Here is a 23,265-nt window from a genome sequence, read left to right on the forward strand (position 1 = left end):
AAGCCATCTCGTGCTCTTGGATGGCATAGCTCCAAGTTTCCTTACCCTTCCCCATGCTCAGGCCTCCATCCTCAGGTTGCAAGTCATCCCATCAGTGCCTCTGCTCTTAGTCTTCCAGATCCAACTGAAATTACTCTTCTGGCTTTCTAGGTTCTCTGGAGTTCAAACTACATATCATAGGACTTCTCAGGCTTTGCAGTGGTATAGGTCAACCTTCACAACAATACATATACACATGTGCATACACACATGCGTGCGCGCGCGCACACACACACACACACACACACACACACACACACACTCCTTCTTTGGTTTCTACGCCTCTGCCTTTCTCAGGATGACCCTGACTAACTGATAGGTTACCAAAGATACCCAGCAAGTTTATGTCCTCTGATGAATAAAAGGTATACTATGTTCCAATTAGTCATTTGCTAAAAATAAAGCAACCATCTATGTCTCTCTGTTACCCTGGAGAGTATGTTTTGCGACTTGCACCCAAGGCTTCTACACATCTGTCCCTATTCCTCAGCTACAGCCTCAGGATACAGCAGCCCAACAGAGCGCTGTCATTTTGCCAGCACTGCTCTCTGAGCCACAGAACCCAAGTGAAGGATGCTTCTCTTACCTCAGAGATACCGTCTTCCAAGTGTTGGAAGCACATGCTCGACACACACAGTTCACCAGGCCTACCATGCACTGTCTGGGGATGGGTATCTGTTTCCAGTTTCTAGTAAGTCTTCAGGGCCTGCAGGGAAATAATGAAAGACAACAACCAGCCTTTCTCCTTGGAAGGGAGCTGAGGATGGCACTGTAGTGAGAAAGAGAAAGCAAGCGGGAAGTGCACATGGAACAGAGAGGGCATGCTAAGTCACCTCCCGGTGGCTGGGAGTCCTTGAAGGAAGGAATGATGGGAAGTCTACTATCCTTGCTGCTGCCACAGCCCTGAGACTCTGCATTTGGGAGGGTGACGTTCATGGTGTGATACTTCAGAAGGACTGAGTGAAATAACAAAACAGAAACTTCCATCAGTGATGCGCATACCAGCTGCACTCTCTAGACATTATTTCTTACAAAGCTTATAAAAGGTCCATGACCCAAGTAGACATATCCATTGAAACAATGAGAAAGTTAAACCAACCAGTTTACCTATGGCTAAGTCACAAAGTGACAGAGGAGAGACTGAACATACCTTTGCTGGGTGAAAGTCCCGTATCTTCCGGTTAGGTAAAAGTCTATATCCACATCCATCCCCAGCATCTCTTGGACACCCTGGTTAATGAAGAGAATGTAAATGATTAGGAACAGGCCTAGATCATCAGCCTTGATGGCACTTGAAGTACGACTGGGAAGAAGCCTATTAACTTTCCACACAAAGAAAGGCAGGTTTAACACTAATTCTTCAGATCTAGGCAAGCAAAGTACAGAAAATAAATTCTCATGATTGTCTTTTAAAACACATTTTATTGAATTAAAAATAGAACTGCCATGCAATTCATCCATATCACTCCTGAACTAAAAGTCAAACCACATAGATACTTGCATGTCTATATTTACTGCTGCACCATCCACAATAGATGAAATATGGCACCAGTCAGGAGATCTAATAACAGATAAATGAATTTAAAAAATAAGCCATACATATACAATGGGACTTTATTCAGTTGTAAAGAAGAAAACTATGGCATTCCCAGGAATATGGATAGAAATAGGGATCATTACATTAAGAGAAATAAGCCAAACTCAGAAAGACAAATACTGCATGCTTTCTCTCATATGCAGAATCTAGATTTAAACGTATATACATATATATGTGTGTACATATATGCATATATATATATATATATATATATAGAGAGAGAGAGAGAGAGAGAGAGAGAGAGAGAGAGAGAGAGACTATATGACATGAAAGTAGAAAGAGGACTGTGAGAGGGGATGACAAGATCTACTGGGAACAGGGAGGTGAGAACACGGATAACGAACTGAAAGAGATGTCCTCCGTACTCTTGGGCATCTGAGTACTTGGTGCCTGGTTGGTGGCACTGTCTGGGGAGGCTTAGGAGGTATGGCCATGCTACAGGAAGTACGGCCCTGGGGGAGGACGTTGAGGATTTAAAGACTCACACCGTTTCTAGTTGAGGCTCTGCTTTGTGCCTGTGGTTCAGGAGGTGAGCCTCAGCTTCCCGCCCCTGCCTCCATGCCTTCGGTCCACTACCATAGGCCTTACCATCTATAACCACAAGCCCAGACGAACTCTTTCTTTAATGGTTGCATTGGTTGTGGCATTTTATCACAGCAATAGAAAAGTAACTAACGCAATAAGATAATAAAATGGAATAAACATGGTAATAAAATGGAAGTGAATTGGGGCCTATTTCAGGAGGAGACTTGCAAGGCATAGATGATGGGAGAGGGCAGAGGCGGTGCAAATAAGAACAAGGTATGAAAACATCATAGTGAACCCATTTTTGGTACCATAAGCAGAAAAAAAAATAGTTTAAGGCATTTCCTCATCTTTTCTGGTTACAGATATGAGCAGTCTCACTGTGAACTGAAGGGTAAGACTCCTTCCTGAGAGGCAGTGTGGGCAGTCACGCTCTTAGCTCCTATCTACCTTGCTGGGCTCTGCAGGGTGGTGATGTATGGAAACCTCACAAACACTGTATTTCTGTCCTCCATGCCCATGTCCTGTATCCATGGTAACAGGGGGTCACAGGGAGTCCGGAAGGCTCAGGGAGGACCCTCTGAGTCCTTCAACTTTGTTCTCTAGCCCCTTGGGCAATGGCTTCCAAGTCAAAACGTCCCCACACTCCCAGGCCTCAGACTTTTGTGCCCCTCTGGCCTCTGGGATATCAGTACAAGACAGCCGTCTGGGGCCTCTTCTTCAGGCTAGGGTCTAATAAACCCAGCAACCTTCCCAGCGGCAGAGACACCAGCTGAGTCCCCCATATCTCACTTGCCCAGAAGTGTTTTGAATTTCAGATTTTTTTCCAGTTGTGGAATATTTGTACACACTTGAGAAACCTTGGAGAATGGGACTCATTTGTGTTTCATCTCTCCTTGTATGTGCTGCCTGAAGGTCACTTCAGACAACATTTTTAGTGTGCTAGTACTCTGACCACAACTTACCACCTAAGTCTGAATGTGAAATTTTCCACCGGTGACATCATGTGGGTGCTCAGAAAGTTCCAAATTTGAAACTGGACGTGGTGGTGAATGCCTATAATCCCAGCATATGGGATACTAAGGCAGGAAAAGGCCACAAGTTCCTGAGTTTGAGACAAAACTGAACTACCTACCCACCAAAAAAGTCAGATTTCATATTTTCCTATGAGGGATGTTCACCCGGCAGTGAATTATTCCTGGAACATTATTCCAATGAGTCTTCGGTTCCCTTTGCCTTCCAATGCCCAAATACTGTTTAATAAATCCCTTTCATTAAATTCCCCCTTATAATAACTGGCCTGTTTCATCTTCCCAAGGGCTCCACAGTAATACAAAACACTCTAAAAGAAGCTTCTGTGGTGCCCTTTTGTAGCTTCATTCTCCATGCTGCATGAACATTCTTTTCTATTTTATGTAATTTTACAGATCAACCTGTTCTGTCCCTAACAGGTACTTATTGTATAACTCTGAGTAAAATGACTTGACCTTTGTAAGAGTCAAATTTTTCACTGCTGCACTAAGGTATGAGTATCTTCCTGACAATGTATATGTGTGGACAAGCGAAAAGACTGATAAATAGGCATTAAGCAGTCACTGGGGCATCTCTGCTTGGCATCCTTGCATTTAAGGAAATACTGCCTCAGCTCCATAGCGATCCTAATAAATTCTTTATTCTTTGGAAAGTCAATCTTTCAACTTGAGGAGGACATATTGCTTGAACAAGACTGCCCAGTGTCAACCACTCCCCTGGCCAGCACCCATTAGTCCAGGGACAGAGCTGTGATTCAAATCAGGACAGCCAAATGACCAGTCACCATGACTGTTCTTAAGAGAAGGTACATGTGTGCTATTTCTTTCTCTCAACCCTAAACCTTAAAATCCCACAAGCCCATCATTCCAGGAATCATCGTTGCCATGCTGAAGGTGATCAATCCAGTCTGGGATTGTTTTCCTGGTTTTATATATAAAAAGCCTGTGTTCTGAAATACCCTTCAGTCCCATGCCAATGGAGATATCTGCTCACTCCCTACCATTGTGTGAAAGCCTGCAAGAGACTGTAGATCCTACTGAAGAGAGTAAATACTTCGCCAAAGAAGGGAGACAGATGGCCTGCAGACACACGCACAGAGACTTGGGGAAATGCAAACCACAACCACAGTGAGAGAGCAGCTCCCATCATCTATAAAGGTGCTGGTTAAAATGAACAGGCAGATGACAAGTTCTGGGAAGAATGTAAAGAGAGCTGGACTCACGCACCTTGCTGGTAGGAATGTGAAATGACACTCCCACTGCAACAGACAACTTGGTGATTCTACAAAGAGGTGGTAATTGCTCATTGTGAGGATCTAGCCACGAAAGAGTTCACTTAAAATGGTTTATTTTATGTGATATTTATTGCATCTTAATGAGCGACAGAAAGGACAGAAGGAAGAAAATAACAAGAAAGAAAGAAGAAGCAGTCATGGTAACAGGATTGATCACTTAAGGGACTGAGCCAGATCTTGCTTGAAGCTGATATCTTATGCTTCATGAGTAGCTAAATAAACAAATTGAGTGCATCTCGGGCTCTCTTCAGCCGTCTTCTCAAGGCAGATACCCCTGGTTCTTTCAAACTTCTGAATCATTGCTTTAAAAATCCTTTCTGACCAGTAGCTAAAGGAGAATATGATGCATCTCTACTAAACTCCTACAGAAAGGTCAAAAATAGTATTTTCCATTTTTATCAACAGGTGAGTCTCTTAGAGGTCTCTCTCTCTGTCGTGAGAGGACACAGAGTAAAGCCTGAGTGTAAACCCCTTGATTCAGATGCTCCCAACACACCCGCATTGTCACTTCAGGGTACCTTAATAAAATGCTCACCACATCTCAGTTTTGCAAGCTAGGCTTTAGTTATGATTGGCAGTCCTGTTTGTGTTCTATTGCTGTGGGAAGCATCATGACCAAGAACGACCGGGGGGGGGGGGGGGGCAAAGGATTTATTGCATCTAACACATCCAGGTAACAGTCCATCACTGAGGGATGTTAGTAGAGGGACCAAGGCAGGACTCTGGAGGCAGGAGTGATGCAGGCGGAGGTCACGGAGGGGTGCTTACTGCCTTGAGGCCCCAGGGCTCACTCAACCTGCTTTCTTAAAACCACAGGGCCACCTGTCCAAGGGTGGCATTGCTCCCAATGAACTGGGCCCCTCCCATATCAATGATTAATCAAGAAAATACCTGGCAGACTTGCCTACAAGAAAATTTGATGGGAACAATCCCTCACTTAAGGTTCTTTCCTCCCAGGTGACTCTAGCTTTGGTCAAGGTGACAAAAATTAACCTAGATATCAGTATATAATGGAACAGATCTAAATGGAAGGAACTAACTGGTGATGTGAAATTTTGATGTGATCCTACTGGGAGTCCATTTTGGGTATCAGTATACCCCTAGCGTTGATGACTTTGATGTGTCTGCTAACTGTCTTTTTTCCCCCTTTTGTGAGTGTGTGTGTATGTTTTACACGTGTAGCGCATGTGCATGAATGTGCTGGCGCACTCACCCATCCGCCGGCATGTGTAGGCCACAGCAGAGTATCTGAAGTCTTCCTCTATTGCTCTCTGCCTTCTTACCGTAAGACAGGGTCTCGCACTACACCAGAAGCCCCCTGCTTCTGCTAGGTTGGCTGATGGGCAAGCTCTTAGAATCTGCCTTTCTCCACTCCCCAGTCCTGAGCTTACAGACATGCACAACCATGCCCAGCTTTTAACACGGGTGCTGGGGATTCAAACCCAGATGCTACGATCATGGTGCAGGCGTCCAGGCACTGTGTCACCTCTCCAGCCACAGTTCGCTAATTCTCTACAGAAGCTTAAGCTGTACTAACTTCTATCGCCCTCAGTGCCTAGCTTCATGGCACAAAGATTGGGAGGGGGTTGGGACTCCTGAGAATCTAGGAGGTTGCCAGGTAACCACGTTGTCTATACTCTGCGATGTGTCATGTTCTAGCCCATCCCTCTGTCCCAGCCTCTTGGTTCTGAGAGAAGCAGAGTATACAAGGAAGGGTTCCTCCAAAAGTTGGTTCCACGCAGCCAAGGAGGCTTCTTCCTCCTCTCAGTCACATCTAGTCATGTGAATGTTCACATGACAGAAAGAAATAGAAGTGCAAAGTGCAGGGAGAGATGAAAACATACAGGTCCTTTCAGACACTCCTGATCAGCTTTTGGTATAATAAACAGTTCCTAAAACCCAGAGCCTTACTTGTTGGCTTTTTAAAAATTACATCTTAGGACGGCATTTCCTAAGTTTTAACCTCCAGTGGAGATATAAACATTGGACTATAAGTAAACAAAATCAAAGCAGGCATAGCCTTTCCCTGCTGTCTATGAACTGGCTGTTCCCGTTGTTACAAAACTGAACATGATTGGCCTTGAGACATTGCTCCGAAGGTTAGCTTTAACCCCACCGCCACCACTGTCTGTTTCTGTCCACCTAAGTACTATCTTAGAACACACCAAAAGCTCCTAAGGCCAAAGAGGCTCAATGGCTTGACAAGCATTTATGCATCACACTGCACAAGATACTGCAGCAGGTGTGGGAGATACAAGGCAAGATGAGATGAAACATTCACCCTTGGGGAGCTCCAGCCAAGATACAAACAGCCTCAGCTGTGAGCATTTGAATAGAGGTATCCACAGAGATCCGGAGAAAGAGAGCAGATCACACTTGCATGGCCTGATGCCATTCGGAGAAGTCCACAGACACTGTATGCCTAAATCCTCTGCATTTATTATCTTTCTTCACTGCCTCAGAAACCTTATGAAGTACTGATAACTGTGTTTTATGAATAATGATAAGGAGAAATACTTAACTTTTTATGTAATAGCAGCTGGTCAGAGAATCCCTCTGTAGGGAAAAGCCTAATTTTAAAAAAAAAATGCTTAGTATTAATTTTCTTTGCATTGCTATGATCAAATACCTTTCAAAAACAACTTAAGAGAGATGAAGCAATGGCTCAACAGTTAAAAAAAAAAAGCACTTGTTACTTTTTTAGAGGGACCAGAGTTTGGTTCCCAGCACCCACATCAGGTGGTTCAAAATTGTCTGTAAGTCCGGCTCCAGAAGATCTGCTACATCCATGGACAGAACACGCCCATATGGCACACACACACGTCTAATAAAAATAAATAAATACTTTAAAAACAGCTTAAAGGAGAAAGGGCTTATTTCATCCTGGTGGGGGAGGCGTGTCGCAGGAGCATGAGGCGATGAGGTGACTGGCCACGTTGCATCCACAGTCAAGAGGTAAGGAGATGGGTGCTGCTGCTCTTGTGTTTTTCTTTTTATTCACTCCAGCCCCCCAGGCCATGGATTGGTGCCGCCCACATTTCAGGTACCTCTTCTCATCTCCATTAACCAAATCTAGAAGCTCCCTCACAGAGCACACCCCCCACACACACACCAGAGGATTGCTAGCCCCTGCCAGGCTGACAGCAGCCACCATCACAGATATCCCACAGTCTTGGATCGGCCTCCAAGATTGGCACTGTGAACCAAGAGCCCGAGAAAGGATGGAAGCTGAAATTCAGAATGGAGATTACATGACAGCAGGAGTTCCAAGGTGGCGGCGCCTATCACGCGCTGTATCTGATCTACCGGGCCCGACTGGGAGCCACAGACTGCAAGAAGTGGGTATGTGGAGTGGGGTCCCGCACAGTAGTCAACCAACAGCTCAAGGAGATCCTGAACCCACTCTCCAGACTTTGGAACAGAACGGAACCCGCCTGGGGACTGCAGCGGCCTCAAGAGCCCAGGCAGAGAGTGTGGGACAGTGGGACACCGGAGCTCCTAAGCCCAGGCGGTGGTGAACACAGTGCCCAGCAACAGCATGTGTGGTCTGGGCGGGTCTGGGCCGGAGCCAGGCAGCCAGCCTCAGCGGACCGAGCCTGCAAAATTGGGCTGATAGAACCCGGCCTGGACGGTCCCCATGGCCCGGCAGGGACTCCCATGCTCGTGGGAGAAGCTTGGCAGCCCTGGGGGGTCTGGAAGGGGGTGTGAATTGCAGCTACGGCTCAGTGGGACTGAACCGACAAAAGTGTGCCATCTAGACTGGTCCGGGCAGGAACCTGACTGCAGGTCACAGAGGTCCGGGCCTGGGACAATTGGGCAGATAAAGCCCAGCCTGGACAGTCCCCATGGCCGGGCAGGGACTCTCAGGCTCTTGGGAGAAGCTGGACATCCCTGAGGGGTCTGAACTGCGGCCACAACTCAGTGGGACAGAACCACCACAGTCCTGCTGTCTAAACAGGTCTAGGCGGGAACCTATCTACCCACCACTGCATTCCGTGCCTGCACTGTTGGGCAGTTAAAACCTGGCCTGGCCAGTCCCCAGGGACTGTCAACAGAACAAAGCAATAGCCTACAGACTGGGAAAAGATCTTCACCTACCCTACATCTGACAAAGGTCTAATATCCAAAATATATAAAGAGCTCAAGAAATTAAACACCACCAAACCAAATAAGGCAATTGAGAAATAGGGCTCAGAACTAAACAGAGAATTCTCAACAGAGGAATATCGAATGGCCGAGAAACACCTAAAGAAATGCTCAACGGCTTTAGTCATCAGAGAAATGCAATTCAAAACAACTCTGAGATTCCATCTTACACCCATCAGAATGGCTAAGATCAAAAATTCAAGTGACACCACATGCTGGCGAAGATGTGGAGAAAGAGGAATACTCTTTCATTGCTGGTGGGAATGCAAACTGGTATAACCACTTTGGAAATCTATCTGGCACTTTCTCAGAAAACTGGGAATAAGGCTTCCTCAAGACCCAGCTATTCCACTCCTTGGAATATACCCAGAAGATGCTCCACCACACAACAAGGACATATGTTCAACCATGTTCATAGCAGCCTTATTCATAATAGCCAGAACCTGTCAGTAGAAGAATAGATAAAGAAACTGTGGTACGTTTACACTATGGAATACTACTCAGCTATTTTTAAAAAAGGAAATCCAGAAATTTGTGGACAAATGGATGGGACTAGAAATGATCATACTGAGTGAGTTAACCAAGAAGCAGAAAGACTCACATGGTATATACTCATTTATAATTGGGCACTAGCCCATAAGGCATGTCCCATGAAAGCCTTCACTTACCAGGAGATTGGGATAGATGTGAGGACATCCTACTGGGATTCAAGATAAGAGAAATATAGAAGATGGGGAAATAGAAGGATCCAGAGGGTCCTAGAAACCTACAAGAAGAACACCATGATGGGTGGATCGGGGCTCAGGGGGGTCTGTTCAAACTATTGCACTAACCAAGGACAATACAATAGTAAACATTGAACCCCTACTCTGATCTAGCCAATGGACAGTACATTCTCCACAGTTATGTGGAGAGCAGGGACTGGCTCTCACATGAACTCTGGTGCCCCCTATTAGACCACTTCCCCTTGGTAGAGAGGCCTGGTGGCACTCAAAAAAAGAATAAGCAGGCTACCAAGATGAGACTTGATATCTTATGACCATATAGTGGGGGAGGAGGTCCTCCTCAGTCATAGACCTAGGGGAGGGGAATAGGGTGAAAGCGGGAGGGAGGGAGGAACAGGAGGATACAAGTGATGGGATAACAATTGAGTTGTAATCTGAATAAATTAATTAAATGAAGAAAAAATGGAGATTACAAAAACCTGCTCAACAAGATACATTGGATGGTTAATTCTATAAAATCTGTAGGTTTATGCTTTATTTTCCAGAAGACAGGATTCAGTCTAATATTCCATACATACATATAATTTCCACAATCATAACCAACCACCCTTCTTCCACTTGCGCCTTCTTGCTCCTACTGCCCTTCCTAGTCCCTTCACCTCACTATTCTATTTTTAGGTCTTCTTATGTTTTCCCTAGATATTCGGCACTATTCACAAAGACTTTGCTATCAGCCAAGATGCCCATCAACAGGTAAATAGAAAAAAAATCTGCTATATATGTACTCAATGAAGTATCTTTTAGCCAAGAAGAACTTCTTCCTTATAAATTTCTCAATTTTGGGGGGCACAAAACAGTGGGTGGAAATGGAAGACATAATATTGAACAAACAGTAAGAAAGGAAAAACCCAGGCGCAGAGAGACAAAGATCAAATATTCTGATCAGAAACTCCCAAAGCACGCATTAACAATCAGGGCCAGCAAGGCCGTCCATCAGGAAGATGACAGGCTAGAGAGCTGACTCTGACCCCCAGAACCCACAGAGGGAGAAGAGAACTGAGTACCACAGGTGACCCTCTGACCTCCGCATAATATGGCCCCTATGCAAATACTCATACGTGTACAACACGCACACATGCAAGCCCACTTTAAAAAAAAACAATCTGTCCCCATTATTTACAAAATGCAATTAAATAAAATTAAAAGTTTATGCATAGCTAAACAGATAAGCAAACAATTGACAGAGCTTAAAGACAACCCACAGGTAGGGGTATTGGGCAGCTCTTGTCTAACAGAGGGTTAATATCCAGAAAACATGAAGAGTTCAAGAAATAGGAGCGTTGAAAAGAGAGCGAGAATTGAGCAGGAAGCCTAACTCTGTCCCCATGTCCTCCATTTTTCCCAGCAATGGAACTCAACGGATAACTGCTAATTGTGCTGAAAAGTGGGCTTGGACTCTAAGCCTTACAGGAATGCACATGTCACTCCTGAAGGAGACTCCTCTGTGTTACTTCAGGGCATAAAGACAAAGATGTGGTGACAAATGCAGCATGCAGCTTTCCCCATATTTTCCTGCACTCACCTGTGCCCCCACACCAGGCTTCTGCCCTGGCTAATCCTGACCTGTCTGATCACATTACACATGTCTTTCATTCCTCCGTAACCAGCAGAAATGTAACCAGGGGAAAAAAAATTTCTCCATGTACATATAGCTGCCCTCCCAGGTTCTTGACGTGTAGATCTTGCAGTCCCTTTCGATGTGACCTTTCCATTTTGGAAGGATGTTATTAATTTGCAACTCAAGATGGTCTCTAGGCCCTCGTTGCAATTAAGAGCATCAACTGTGTCATTTCAGAACTGTTCGTCGGTGTTCCTGAAACTTCAATATTGAGATGCTAGCTCATTTAACACGAAGAAAACAAAGTCTGTAGCAGCCACATTGTCAAGAAATTGAGTTATGGCTCTAGCTCACCAGAGAACCGAAACTCAAAGGGTGATTTTTTTTTTAAAGCAGTGGCTGACAGTCATGAAATACTTGAATTACTTTGTGCTACACAATAGAGAGAGTCTCTGAGTGGCTCTGAAGGGAGGGGGGGAAAGCGGGGACCAGAAGTAATGCATTCTGTAAATTCATCTTAGAGTGTGAATAGCAGAAATCATTACAATGACATATACTCCAAACCAAGGCATTTGCCATTGAATAAAGTAATTATTATTCATTAATCTCTGCGAGGATTATGAAATTTTGTTTATGATCAGGCTTGCATGCATTTGCAGCCATGATTATAAGGGCAGATTTGTCATTCCAAATAAGCAGATAATCTTCCTGTGTAATGAGCCTCTCTTCTCATACGTCAAAATGCATTGTGAGAATCTCAAGTAGATCATGCTCCAGACACCATTTGTTACTTCTAAGCTTATTTGATGTGATTAAACATAAAAAAATTAATAATAATAAAGCACCTCCTCTACTTCATCCTTTACTCTCCTGTTGAATTTCTTCCATATGAATTTATTTCAAGCAATTCTGACAATAGTGATTAGAAAGCTCAGAGTTTGCTTTCCCTACTCAGATTGCTAGATATTAGCAACCATACTCATCTCTGTGTAGGACAAAGACTTTGTACCATCAGAGTAACTGGAACCTTTAGTCTATCAATTACATCAGAAAAAAAATGTTTTTCAGCCTTTCACAGACAAGGTGCCTCACCTGTCAAATGGGTGTAGGGTGGGACATTGTCCCTCTGCAACTGAACATTACCCACTCTAGGTGTTCACACAGCTGGATCCTGAAGGGTAACTAGGTTGTTAACAATAGAATGCATGTGCCCCACCTTGGTCTCTTTGCTTGGCAGGCCTCCTAACACGGCAAGGACATAGCTAATGGACTAACAGAAGTTGTGAGAGTGTTTAGTTGATACCTTATTCATTTGTATTCTTAGAGAACCTGAGTGTGTTTTATATCATGAGCTAGTCACTTTGTGCAAGTCAGAGTCTCCCAGTTGGACTACAGCTGAACTGTGTCTTTTACCACTGAATGTTTTAAAAAATAAAAACAAAAGCCCCAGCAGCACATCAGCAAACTTAATCCACAAATATTTTTTCCACATAGTATTTTCTTTTATTTTAAATTGTGACCTGGGCATTGCATTGGAATTTTTTTTAGTCTTGGTGCTTAATTATAGAACAAATAGCCGTGGCTTAGATGAAATAGCCATTACTTCCTTTCCAGCAAAGATCTAGACTGATGATGCAGGAACCAGCAGTGTAAGTAATTATGTTGCTATCTTCTTGCTCCTAGCTGACCCAAAAATGATGGCCCTATCTATGTTGTTGAAATGAATTCACCAACAGAAAGGGAAAAAAAGGAGGGAGGGGGAGGAGATAGGGAAGAAGTGAAATCCAGGGAGATTCTTTCTTTAAACACGTGACAGTTGACTTGAACTGCTCTCATTTTCAGAGTCCACCAAACAATGCTTTGTCAGTGATTATACCTAGCTGCAAGAGACTGAGGGGGGGAAAATCTCCAGCTAGTATGGGTAGAATGTATGCCTGAACTGAAACTTGGCAGATCCATTATAAGGAGGGAAAAAGAAAAAAGGTCAACTCCAGGGCAACAGCAATCCTTGCCATAGCCCATCCTATTCTAAGTTAGAAGGTTTCGTATCAAATTTCAGAGCATTGACTTCTTAAAAAAAAAAAAAAGAAAGAAAGAAAAAGATTTAACAGTACAAGGCCTAGAGTCCACTGTAACAATTAGATGGCTGTGAATAACAGCTGCTCCTTTAAGGAACATGTGCAACTTCTTTGTTTGGTCAGAGTTCCCATCAGGACCGTATCTCCTACCTACACTCTGTCTCCATTAGGTATCTCTATCATACATTGGTCCAGTCTCTGTGGGCACGTGAGTTCTCACCTGAAGCACGCACCACAGTGCCGGCCGCCACCTCCTATGACTCAAGTGTACCAAGTACTTTTCCTATACCGTCTCATACTATCCTCAGAGAAATTTTTCAAGGCAGCTTTCTTGACTCTGTGATACAGCTAAGTAAACCAAGGTTCAGTAGGACTGAACACCTTAAGTTTATCTAGAAGCCAGCAGATACAAACAAACGTAAAATTCTTGATTTATCTGACTCAAATGCCTATGCTAGGGTGTGGGGGAAGGAGGAAACAATTTTCTTATTTCTTACCCACAGCATCTTTAATCTTCTGGCAAAAGAGTACTCAAATTTGACAATTTAACTAATACATTCTAAGAGCCAAATGAAGCAAGTACAGCAACTTAGAGTGCAAGTCTTGGGGTACTCCCACCCTCTGAAAGGTTCCAGGGTTTCCACTGAGCCTCCGATTGAGTGCCAGTCACCCCTGCCTTGGCCTCTCTGCTGCCTCCCTCTTCTAGGTTCCTCTCTCCTCTTCGCACCCTTGAGTTACCTTGCTTTCATCCAACCCCAGCCTCCTCCATGAGGTCATGCCCCACTAAGCTCCCTCCCCATTGGCCATCCTCAGCATTTGGGGCCTTCAGTTCTCACTGCTGGCTCTCAGCGCTCTGTTTCTCTTGTGGGCCTCCAATCTCTCTGAGTAGGAAACAAAGCCTGCAAGACACAAGACACACAGAAAGCCCCCCAGTAAATTTCTCATTTTTCTCGTTTTCAAAAACTCAAATGAAACACTTTATGTTTCCATCCTTGAAGCTTCTCGTTTCTCATTTTCCCCCTGATGGGTTCACGATCATTGTGGAATGGGAAAGAGTACAAAAGAAGCAGAGAACACATTGCCTGGGAGTTCAGGGATCAAGTGTGTAGTTTTGGCTCTCTTTTCATTCATTCATTCATTCATTCATTCACTCACTTTACAAATTTTACTGGGCATGCACTATAGGCCAGGCCTTGACATTTGTACCAGAAAGGCCTGGATGGATAAACAAGATGAGGTTATAGCCCCCCCCCATAAGGTCTGTGAAAAGCAAGGAAATAACTACAAAGCCAAAGAGTCTATCAGAAGTTAAAGTGTGGGCAAGTACCAAAACAAGCCACGTGAAAGAGACACCGCTTCCCTGTTCCCGAGTGTTCTCCACAGGGCAAGACAGACATAATTGTTCTACCTTTGCCTGGCTCTTGCAATCAAATGAAGTGGAGTTCTGGATTCTTAAGATATCATTATGGAAATGTGCAGCTCTGTTCTCCCACTGGTCTTGACAACCATCATTAATCTTTGTAGTTCTTATTCATGTTTTTTTTTAAACATGATTCACAGCTACTTAACAATTAGTGATAAAGTTAATTAGAACCCAGGTTTCTTAACTCTTCTTTTTCAGACACCACTCACGGCTTGACATGAACTATCACTGATGAGAGGTAAGTGGAAGCGGGAACTCATTAGCAAGGGCCTGAAGAATCCCACTTACAGGGGATATGGATTTCTTCATAACAAGCTGGAGACAGACACTTTCAATCTAGAGTGAGGAGGACAGTGCTACCACTGTGTGCGACTTTTCACGGGGTTGTGAGTACCTAGGACAATGACAAGAGTGCAGGTGCCGGAGAAGGAAGCTCGATGCAGGGGAGGATGGTAGGGAACATGTGGCCTCCATGAATTTCTACAGGAATACCTCACAACAGCCCCGTGACACATGCTAACCGTTATCTGCATTGGACAGAGGGAGAAACAAGTCATCTCTGATGGAAAGCTCTCTGCAGATTAACACGGTCATCCTGTGACTCACCCACCCCACCTGAAAGACTGACTGCACTGTGGGGAAGGTGCAGGGGGTGGGGGAAGAGGAGGGAATTATTCAAAGTGACATCTCCACTAACATTCTCCTAAAAATGAGGAATAAGAAAAAAGCCACCATAGAACACTATAGCAAGTGCAGTCACGGCTTCCTCTCGCAAGCACCCAGCACCCCAGAATGAAAAACCCAGTGAGGACGGTAGGGACCATAAGTGGTTGGCACCGTTGCTACACACAGCAGAACAGAGGCATGGGCCTGTCTCCTGCCAGTCACGACTGGCTCCCAGGAAGGAGGAAAAACACAGGGTTATTGGGTGCCAGTTATGTATTGTTGAAAACTAACAATGGCATTCACTCAAAAACTAAAAAAGGCCATGAGTCAGTTCTGGCAAGTATAACAAGCCCTGCCTAGCTAAAGACTTGAAGACTTTTCTAATCTAATCTATATATCACTCGGCTCAAAACTGGATACGGCTCATTGTTCTGTGACTCATTCAAGAGTGTTCGGAGCAAACTTTACTTTGCTTATTTTTTCTTAAATAAACTCTACGAGTTTTGGTCCTGTCACCTGGAGCCTGTTTTTCACAGAGAGAGCTACATGGGCATGGTAAGCTGCAAAGGACAGAGCAGTAAGAAGAGGTACGGCTCCGTCCTCGCCTTCCCTTTAAGCAAGAAAACGCAAGAGTTTCAACAGGTTATGTAATTTGGATTGCATAATAAATAACATGAAATGAAAACCAGGGAGCATTCCCCCGCTGGACCTGTTAGATATTTAATTACTGTTCTTGTAGGCAGCAGGTGAAGCCTTCAAAACCTTTTCTTATTGCAAAGACCATGAAATGAACCCACTGTGGTCCTGGCTTCCCAAGAGATGCCAAGCTATCCATAGCAAGACACTGAGTGGGGCCATGTCCTCTTTATCTGCTTTATACCCCAGAGCCCCCCCCCAAAGATGTCCAAACTCATTCTTGCCCAAACATCAGCTCTCTCAATCAGCATTCATAGAATATCTGCCTCGGATGTGTTCAGAGTACATCTCCTCTAATCAAAATTTCTATGCTGCAACAGAATCACAGAGCAAACTACCAAGACATGGGATTGCTGAAGCAGAAGAAGGTGCATAGAGCCGTAGGGAACAGGGAAAGAGAAATGGTAACTACTGAGTTATAAGACTTGGAGACGGGGAGAAAGCTGGGGACAGTTTTCCCACTTAGTCAGGCACAACTTTCCCATTCCCTATGCGTAACTCTTGAGCGAGGTTGCAAAGAATAGGTAGTTCATATAGTTTGTTCTCTTGCTCCTCTCTATGGCTTAGCACCAAGCTCTACTCATTCTGCCCAATGCACTTCCTGAAGGAAGAAAGGAAGGAAAGGAAGGATTTATTTTACAGGCATGGAAAAGTATAGCAGACGTCCATTGACTTGCCTGGCCATGGTCCTAGACTCGGCAGGATCCTGGCCCCTGTACAAGGTTGACTGGTTCAAGAATGAGCTGTTTAGACGAGGACCAGAGTGCCAATTCTTTGGAAGCTGAGATTAGAGCCCAGAAAGATAGCCTCGGACCATCTAGGTAAGCCTGGGGTGTTTAGAGAGTCCGTGCCTCCTGACATGTGACCAGTAGGAAGCAGACAGAGCTTATGAAGTGGGTACACAGAGAAAACGGATGAAGTGAGAAGTGATGAGAGACCGGAATTTGCCATCTGAATTCCTCCTGCCTCACAGGTCCTCACCTGATACTCAATTACAGCCTTTATGTTCCCACAATTCCTCTGCTTTTCTTTCCAGTACATTTTCTATGCATTATTTAAACCAGATTTACTTCTTTTCTGATACTTTGGACCAAAATCACTTGATGCAATGATAAGGGAGGCTGAGGAGGAGGGAATTCCGGGCAGAAGCTTCACAGAGATAGCCCAGCGGTCTGAAGAACTCGGCTACTTGGATGGGCAGAAGTGTGGTCCTCTATGATCTCAAAGGACTAGGATCTTTGGATGCCATCGAACTCCAAGATGAAGGGATGATACATGATAGCAATACACCATCTTCCTCTGCACATTTCTACATTCAGCATATGCCTCACCAAAAAGTCTGAGAGGATGCTCAAGTTCCGCCTAGCACAGAAGCAAATGGGAAAGCTTTCAGAGACATGTTCAGCATAGACTTTGGGAACTAAGCTTAGAAACTTGTCGAGTCAGGCTAGAGAGATGGCTCAGAGGTCAAGAGCACAGCACCCAAGTGGGATGGCTCGCAAGCACCTGTAACTCCAATACCATGAAACTCTTCTGGCCTCCATGTGCACCTGCACTCACGTGCACACAGCCACACACATGCAAATGTGCATACACGTAATTAAAATTTTAAATTAAGGAAAAAAGTCATCAGGGACATAAAATGGGCATTATCACTGAACAGAGAGATTGATACACTCAAATAGGACTTTTTTTTTTCTCACTTGCAGTGAGATGGAATGTTGACAGACCCAGGAATAGTTGACATCTACCCACACAGAAACTCCGTATTTAGTGACCAGAGGATTGCAATATCCATATGCATAGTGATTAAAATTTATTTATTCAAGCACGTATCCCTCCATTAACACCAGTATTAATTTCATACCATGCTTTCTTTTTTACCTCTTTCATCATGTCAAAAGTCACTAACATAGCCCTTGACAAATTTTCAGCCCACTGTCTACTATGAGGCATATTTTCATATACTAATATACAAGAAGGTCTATGTCCTAATGTTTCCTACCTAGTCATAATATGGAGCCACAGTATGGGCCACTTCTGGAATTACAACGTAAAGAGAGTATCAGCCACTGAACAAATGTGCTGGATAAGTCTTATTATCATTACAAAGGGTGTTACAAAATGAGCCTGCTCTTTGCAATGAATTGAGCTCCTGGGTTCCTTTAATCTGCTGGCTTCTGCAGTACAATTAAAATATGATGTGCTTTTTTTTCCAAACACCATTTACAGACACTCTCCTAGGAATATAATTATTGTTGTGTGATGGGTTTAACCTATATTGAACTTAATATCTCTGGCACAATATTTCTAAATCACAGCTCTGGGAAGTTCTTCAGGAAACCAATAGAAGAAGCTGTCTTATCACTACTTAACATGGGATGTGAACCAATGACAGTCTCTCTTGATTGTTGCTGCTTGCTGTTAGCTGTATCCATGTGAACACAGATGGGAGTACTGAGCATGCACGCAGGGGCTAGCCTGGCACACGAGTAAACCATCTCCAACTCTTAGTGCAGGAGGCGGTTATTGATCTGGGTTGTGATCGTTTCCTACCTGACTTTCTGAGGATTTCCAAAATAGCTCATCTTAAGGGAAATAGAGGCTCAAGTATTTTTTCTTTGTCCTTGGACCAATTTTTTTTTTAAAAAACTGACATTTTACAAAAGATGAATTTTGATGCACAAGAAACATCAGCATTTTCTGTGATTGTGAGGCGAGAGAAAACTGACCTGAGTTCTTGAGAAATCCACAGCCCTTTGGCCACTGAGGCCATTTTGTTCCATCGAGAATCAACTGCAGGACTTTTATCAACAAAATATCATGTGCTAACTATAGAGTAGGTGAAAAGGAGCTGCTTATAGATGTTTTTCTCTCTATGCCTGTGTTTGCCTATTTGGGTACCCAACTGAGAAAAATCTATATTCTAGCTTTCTAGTTCTGGCTCCTCCTGGCTGTGACCTTGGAAACATCTCAGTTCCAGAGCAGAGCAGTGCGTCTTTACAAAGGTCAGGTACCAATGCAGAACACTGCATCTCTATGTAAGTCAGGGACCAATGCAGAACAGTGCATCTCTGGATCGATCAGGTACCAATGCAGAACAGTGCATCTCTATGTGAGTCAGGGACCAATGCAGAACAGTGCATCTCTATGTAAGTAAGGGACCAATACAGAACAGTGCATCTATTCATAGGTCAGGTACCAATGCAGAACACTGCATCTCTGCATAGGTCAGGCATCGACGCAGAACAGCACATCTCTACGTGAGTCAGGGACCAATGGCTAGCAGGGCAGCAGACACCCCTGGTCCTTTTCTCCTTTAATTACTTTATCACTGAGACTACAAATGCTGCACTAATCTCTGACTTTCTCTGTGGTCAGGGTTCTGTGAGTCTGCAGAGGAGATTCTAGAGAATCTTATTGTTTAAGAGGGGGAAATATAGGAGAAAACCATTCTCTCCACCCTAAAATATTTTTTAGACCTTTTCATGGGAGTTTGATACTTGGTTATTGCCACACAGGGACATGGCAGGAAAGAAAGACCAGGAAGAAAGCAATATTCTTGTGGAATCATCACCAAACCCACGAGCTAACAAACTACAACTTCCTGCAGGTTTTCTTTTAGAGGAAATAGCATACAATAGCCTTACAATGCAAAATGTGGGTGGTACAGTTCCTCTTAATTCCAACCAAGCATCACAACTGTTCTCCTATATAATATGAGACCCAGATTACAGTCAGTCTACAGAGTTGTGTACAGGACAGAATTGATGAGAGAGCTTTTGCCTCCGTGTTTAGCATCCTCAGTATCTTTCCCCTTGGCTGCTTGTCTTATGAAGAAGTAGTATAGTCATACAGTTGTTTGCTGTGCCCATCAGATTGATAACTTTTGAAATACTGTGTTGCTTTTTCCATAGAAAGGTGGAGCTTCCCTCGGTGATAGTAGAGGGTCTTTGACAGAGCAGAGACTACTCCTTGTGAAAAGCACCTATGTGTCCAGGCAAGTGATGGACCAAATTGATAGGACAAAGGAGTCAACATAGGAGTTAGCTCATAGCCATGGCCATGGCCAAGTGGATGGGATGAGGTCTGAGAAGCCTTGACAGAAGGGTTCGGGCTTTTCTGAATGCTTTTCCAACTCATCTATCCCCAGGAATTTCCACTGGACTTTAAGCTTTTCTGTGGCCAGAAGTTTCTTGACACATACTGAGAGAAGTATCACACAAGCTTGAGAACTTTAAAGCCCTGAGGAGATAGAAGGCAGAACAGATGGTTCTGGAAATTATTGAGGACAGTTAAAAAAAAAAAAGTAAGGTAGGTTTTATAGCTGTAGGGTCAGGCTTGAGTGTGTGTTCTACTACCTAACACCCAGTGTCTTAAAAGAGTCACCGAGGTGCTCTACAAATTATTTATACAATGCCCTGCCCTGGCTTGCTTTTCTTCATGACTAGGAGAGAAAAACCAATAAGATCATATAGCCATGTCTTTATAAACTTCATAAAGCTGTGTAAGTAGAGAAGCTATAAAGCTTAATGATGAGGATCACATGGTAGCCCAAGGGCACAAGAGCCTGGGAGCTGGGCAGAGTACTAGGTGGCCAACAACCCCTGCTTACTACATCACAATAAAGCAGCTCTTCCCTGGTTCATTTTCTCTGTGTCTAGTGATGGAGTCTATGCTGGAGTTAGACTCAATCCATAGATTCAAACTTTGTAACCAGATAGTTACCTTAATGTCACTTATGTTAGAAACATCCCCGGCTCCGGGTTCCTTTCTCCCCCTGTCTGGTCTGGGGTGCTTCCAAGGCATCAACGCTCCTCTGAAAACACTGTCTTCTCTCATTCTTCCTATAGACCAATAGTGGAACCTGGTGTGTGAAGAACAGCAAAACACAGAAAGAAATCAGGGTCCAAGTCTGCCAGCACTCAGCCTTTGTTGAATGACATTCAAGTTAGCTATAAACTAACTTTGTTTCAGTAAGCTTCCTGCTGCTATAACAGAGCACAGCAGATTGGATATTTTATGAAGAGCAGAGATTCAGTTGGCAGGAGGCTAAAAGTACATGGTTAAGAGGCTACATCTTGCCAGGGCCTTCATGTTGCATCTCCTCTCAGTACCAAATCCACTCTCACAGCTGTGGATACTGTAGCTCAGATGGTAGTGCGCTTTATAGGAAGCACAAAGCCCTGGGTTTCCACCCTGCCTTTGCCTGAACAGAGTGTGGGGGTACATGTCTGTAACCCTCCTCTTGGGAGGTAAAGGCGGGAGGATCAGAAGTTCAAGGCCATCCTCTGCTTTGTAGTGAGTTTGAGGCTAGCCCATGCTCACAAGATCTTGTCTCAAATAAATAAATGAGCAACTCATTTCCATGTTAATGACATCAATCCACTCGTGAGAACAAAGCCCTGAAGATTCAGTCTCCTTTTGTGGTGAAGGTGGTAGGCTCTGAAGTCAGACATACCAAGGCTACCCGCTACATAATCCTTAGAGAGTTCCTTGCCAGTTCAAACCTGGAGTCCTTTTCTAAAAAAAATAGGATCCCTAACACTACACAGACTGTTTTGGTGACTAAATTAAATAAAAATCCTAGCTTCTCATTAAGCAAACACCACTGTAAATGTTGCCTGCGTTATTTTTGTTTGTTTTGTTTTTCTTTGCTTTTAAGTCCATGTCACAGTCAGAAAGCAAGAGCGAAACATAGAAACATTCTCAGGGTGTGCTACCTCCCCGCCATCCCTGAGCAGTCTCTCCAGAGCATCAAATGGTCCCTTACGGATCTATTGAGATTTACAACTGGGGTATGAGCAGGAGGCCAAAGCCTTAAAGTTCACTCTGCCAGCATCCTGACTCCTGTCCTCCACTGCCGGCTCAGGTCCTTGGGGTTACCCAGCAAACTCTTGTGCTCTGATGCAGAACACAGCCTCCTAGAGCCCTGCATTACTCCCACCAGGTTCAGAGAAACCCACCAAGGCACCGCTGTAGCCGGGCACGGGTGCCTGGAGAAGGTTCTTCTAGCCAAGACTCAACCCCTCTTGTTCTGTAACCTGCTGTCTCCCTCCTGAGCACTGTCTCTCGGCTTCACGCAAAGCCAGACGTCAGTCCTCCCAAACTTGTAGCCCTACAGGGCACTCCTTCCCAGAGAGGCAGAAACTCGCCTTTCTTCTCCTTGCATGATGGGTTTTGATGAAAGGATCAGTAAATAAATGCACATGGAAATAACACATCTAATCAGCCGATGAGTCAGCTTTGTGCTTCCTTATTGTAACCAGCTTTTCCAGCTAAACAAGTCATCTGCCTGTCCTGATCATGTAAAATCACAGGAGCTTTGGAGTACAGAACCTCGTGCTGCCAGATGCTGCTGGCGCCCCTCAGATCGTGCCATTATCTTCTTCAAATTCCTGCAGCTAGACCAAGAGGGCTCTGAAAGTTGGGGGAAGGCCTCCATTGTGTCACAATAAGTAAGCTGTGTTGATGATGACACCAAGTAGATATCTAATAAGCAATTAACAGGGTGATGAATTGACAAGAGGACAGATTTGGAGGTTTCTTCCAAAGCCCATCACATCTGGCCCCTACCACTAGCCCACATCTGGTTCCTACTACTAGCCCACATCTGGTCCCTACCACTACCTTACATCTGTTCTCTACCACTAGCCCACATCTGGTCCCTACCACTATATCACATCTGGGCTCCTACCAACAGCTCATATCTGGTCTCTACCACTAGCTCACATCTGGTCTCTACCACTAGCTCACATCTGGGCCCCTACCACTAGCTCACATCTGGTCTCTACCACTAGCTCACGTCTGGGCCACTACCACTAGCCCACATCTAGTTCCTACTACTATCTCACATCTGGTCCTTAGCACTAGCTCACAACTGGTCTCCTACCACTAGTTCACATCTGGTCCCTCACTATTATCTCACATCTGGTCCCTACCACTAGCTCATTTCAATATAAGCTTTTTTAAAGTCCATCTGAGTTAGAAATAATTGTAGCAACCTTACTTTGGAGATATTTATATACATATTGGACACATAACTGTATATATTTATATTAGTAGGGTTATATTGAGATATTTCTTCAGGTACTATCTTTTCTCTAATCTAAGCTATCCATTCCAACACATGAGTTTATTCTTCTTATGTTCCCTAAAAACAAACAGACAAACAAAGCCTCTGCTAAACCCACTTTGGCTTCCCCAAGTCTTTCCAATGCTCATTTAAGAATTGCTCATAAACACTCATTAAGTGTTCATAGTGTGTCAGGCACAGTGGCAAGTTTCAGAAGATGGCAAACAACAAAACAAACACCATTCCATTTTGGGGTATTTTGTTTTGTTTTGTTTTCAAAACTTCATAGTCACTAAAGCATTTTTAAACCCTAATGAAAAGGGGCTGGAGAGATGACTCAGCAGTTAAGAG

At 44.1% G+C, this 23,265-nt stretch overlaps 1 long non-coding RNA gene across 1 annotated transcript in view; it reads right to left on the bottom strand.

Annotated features, from left to right (window-relative positions):
* Positions 1 to 20,574: 20,574 nt before the first annotated feature.
* Positions 20,575 to 23,265, bottom strand: part of LOC311597191 — a 55,538-nt gene continuing 52,847 nt past the window's right edge. The window contains exon 3 of the long non-coding RNA XR_014779130.1: positions 20,575 to 20,706. This is a non-coding gene — a long non-coding RNA (uncharacterized lncRNA). The remainder of the gene's footprint in view (positions 20,707 to 23,265) is intronic.

Source organism: Acomys minous (genome assembly GCF_964271855.1).
Source record: "Acomys minous genome assembly, chromosome: 5".
Lineage (NCBI taxonomy): Eukaryota > Metazoa > Chordata > Mammalia > Rodentia > Muridae > Acomys > Acomys minous.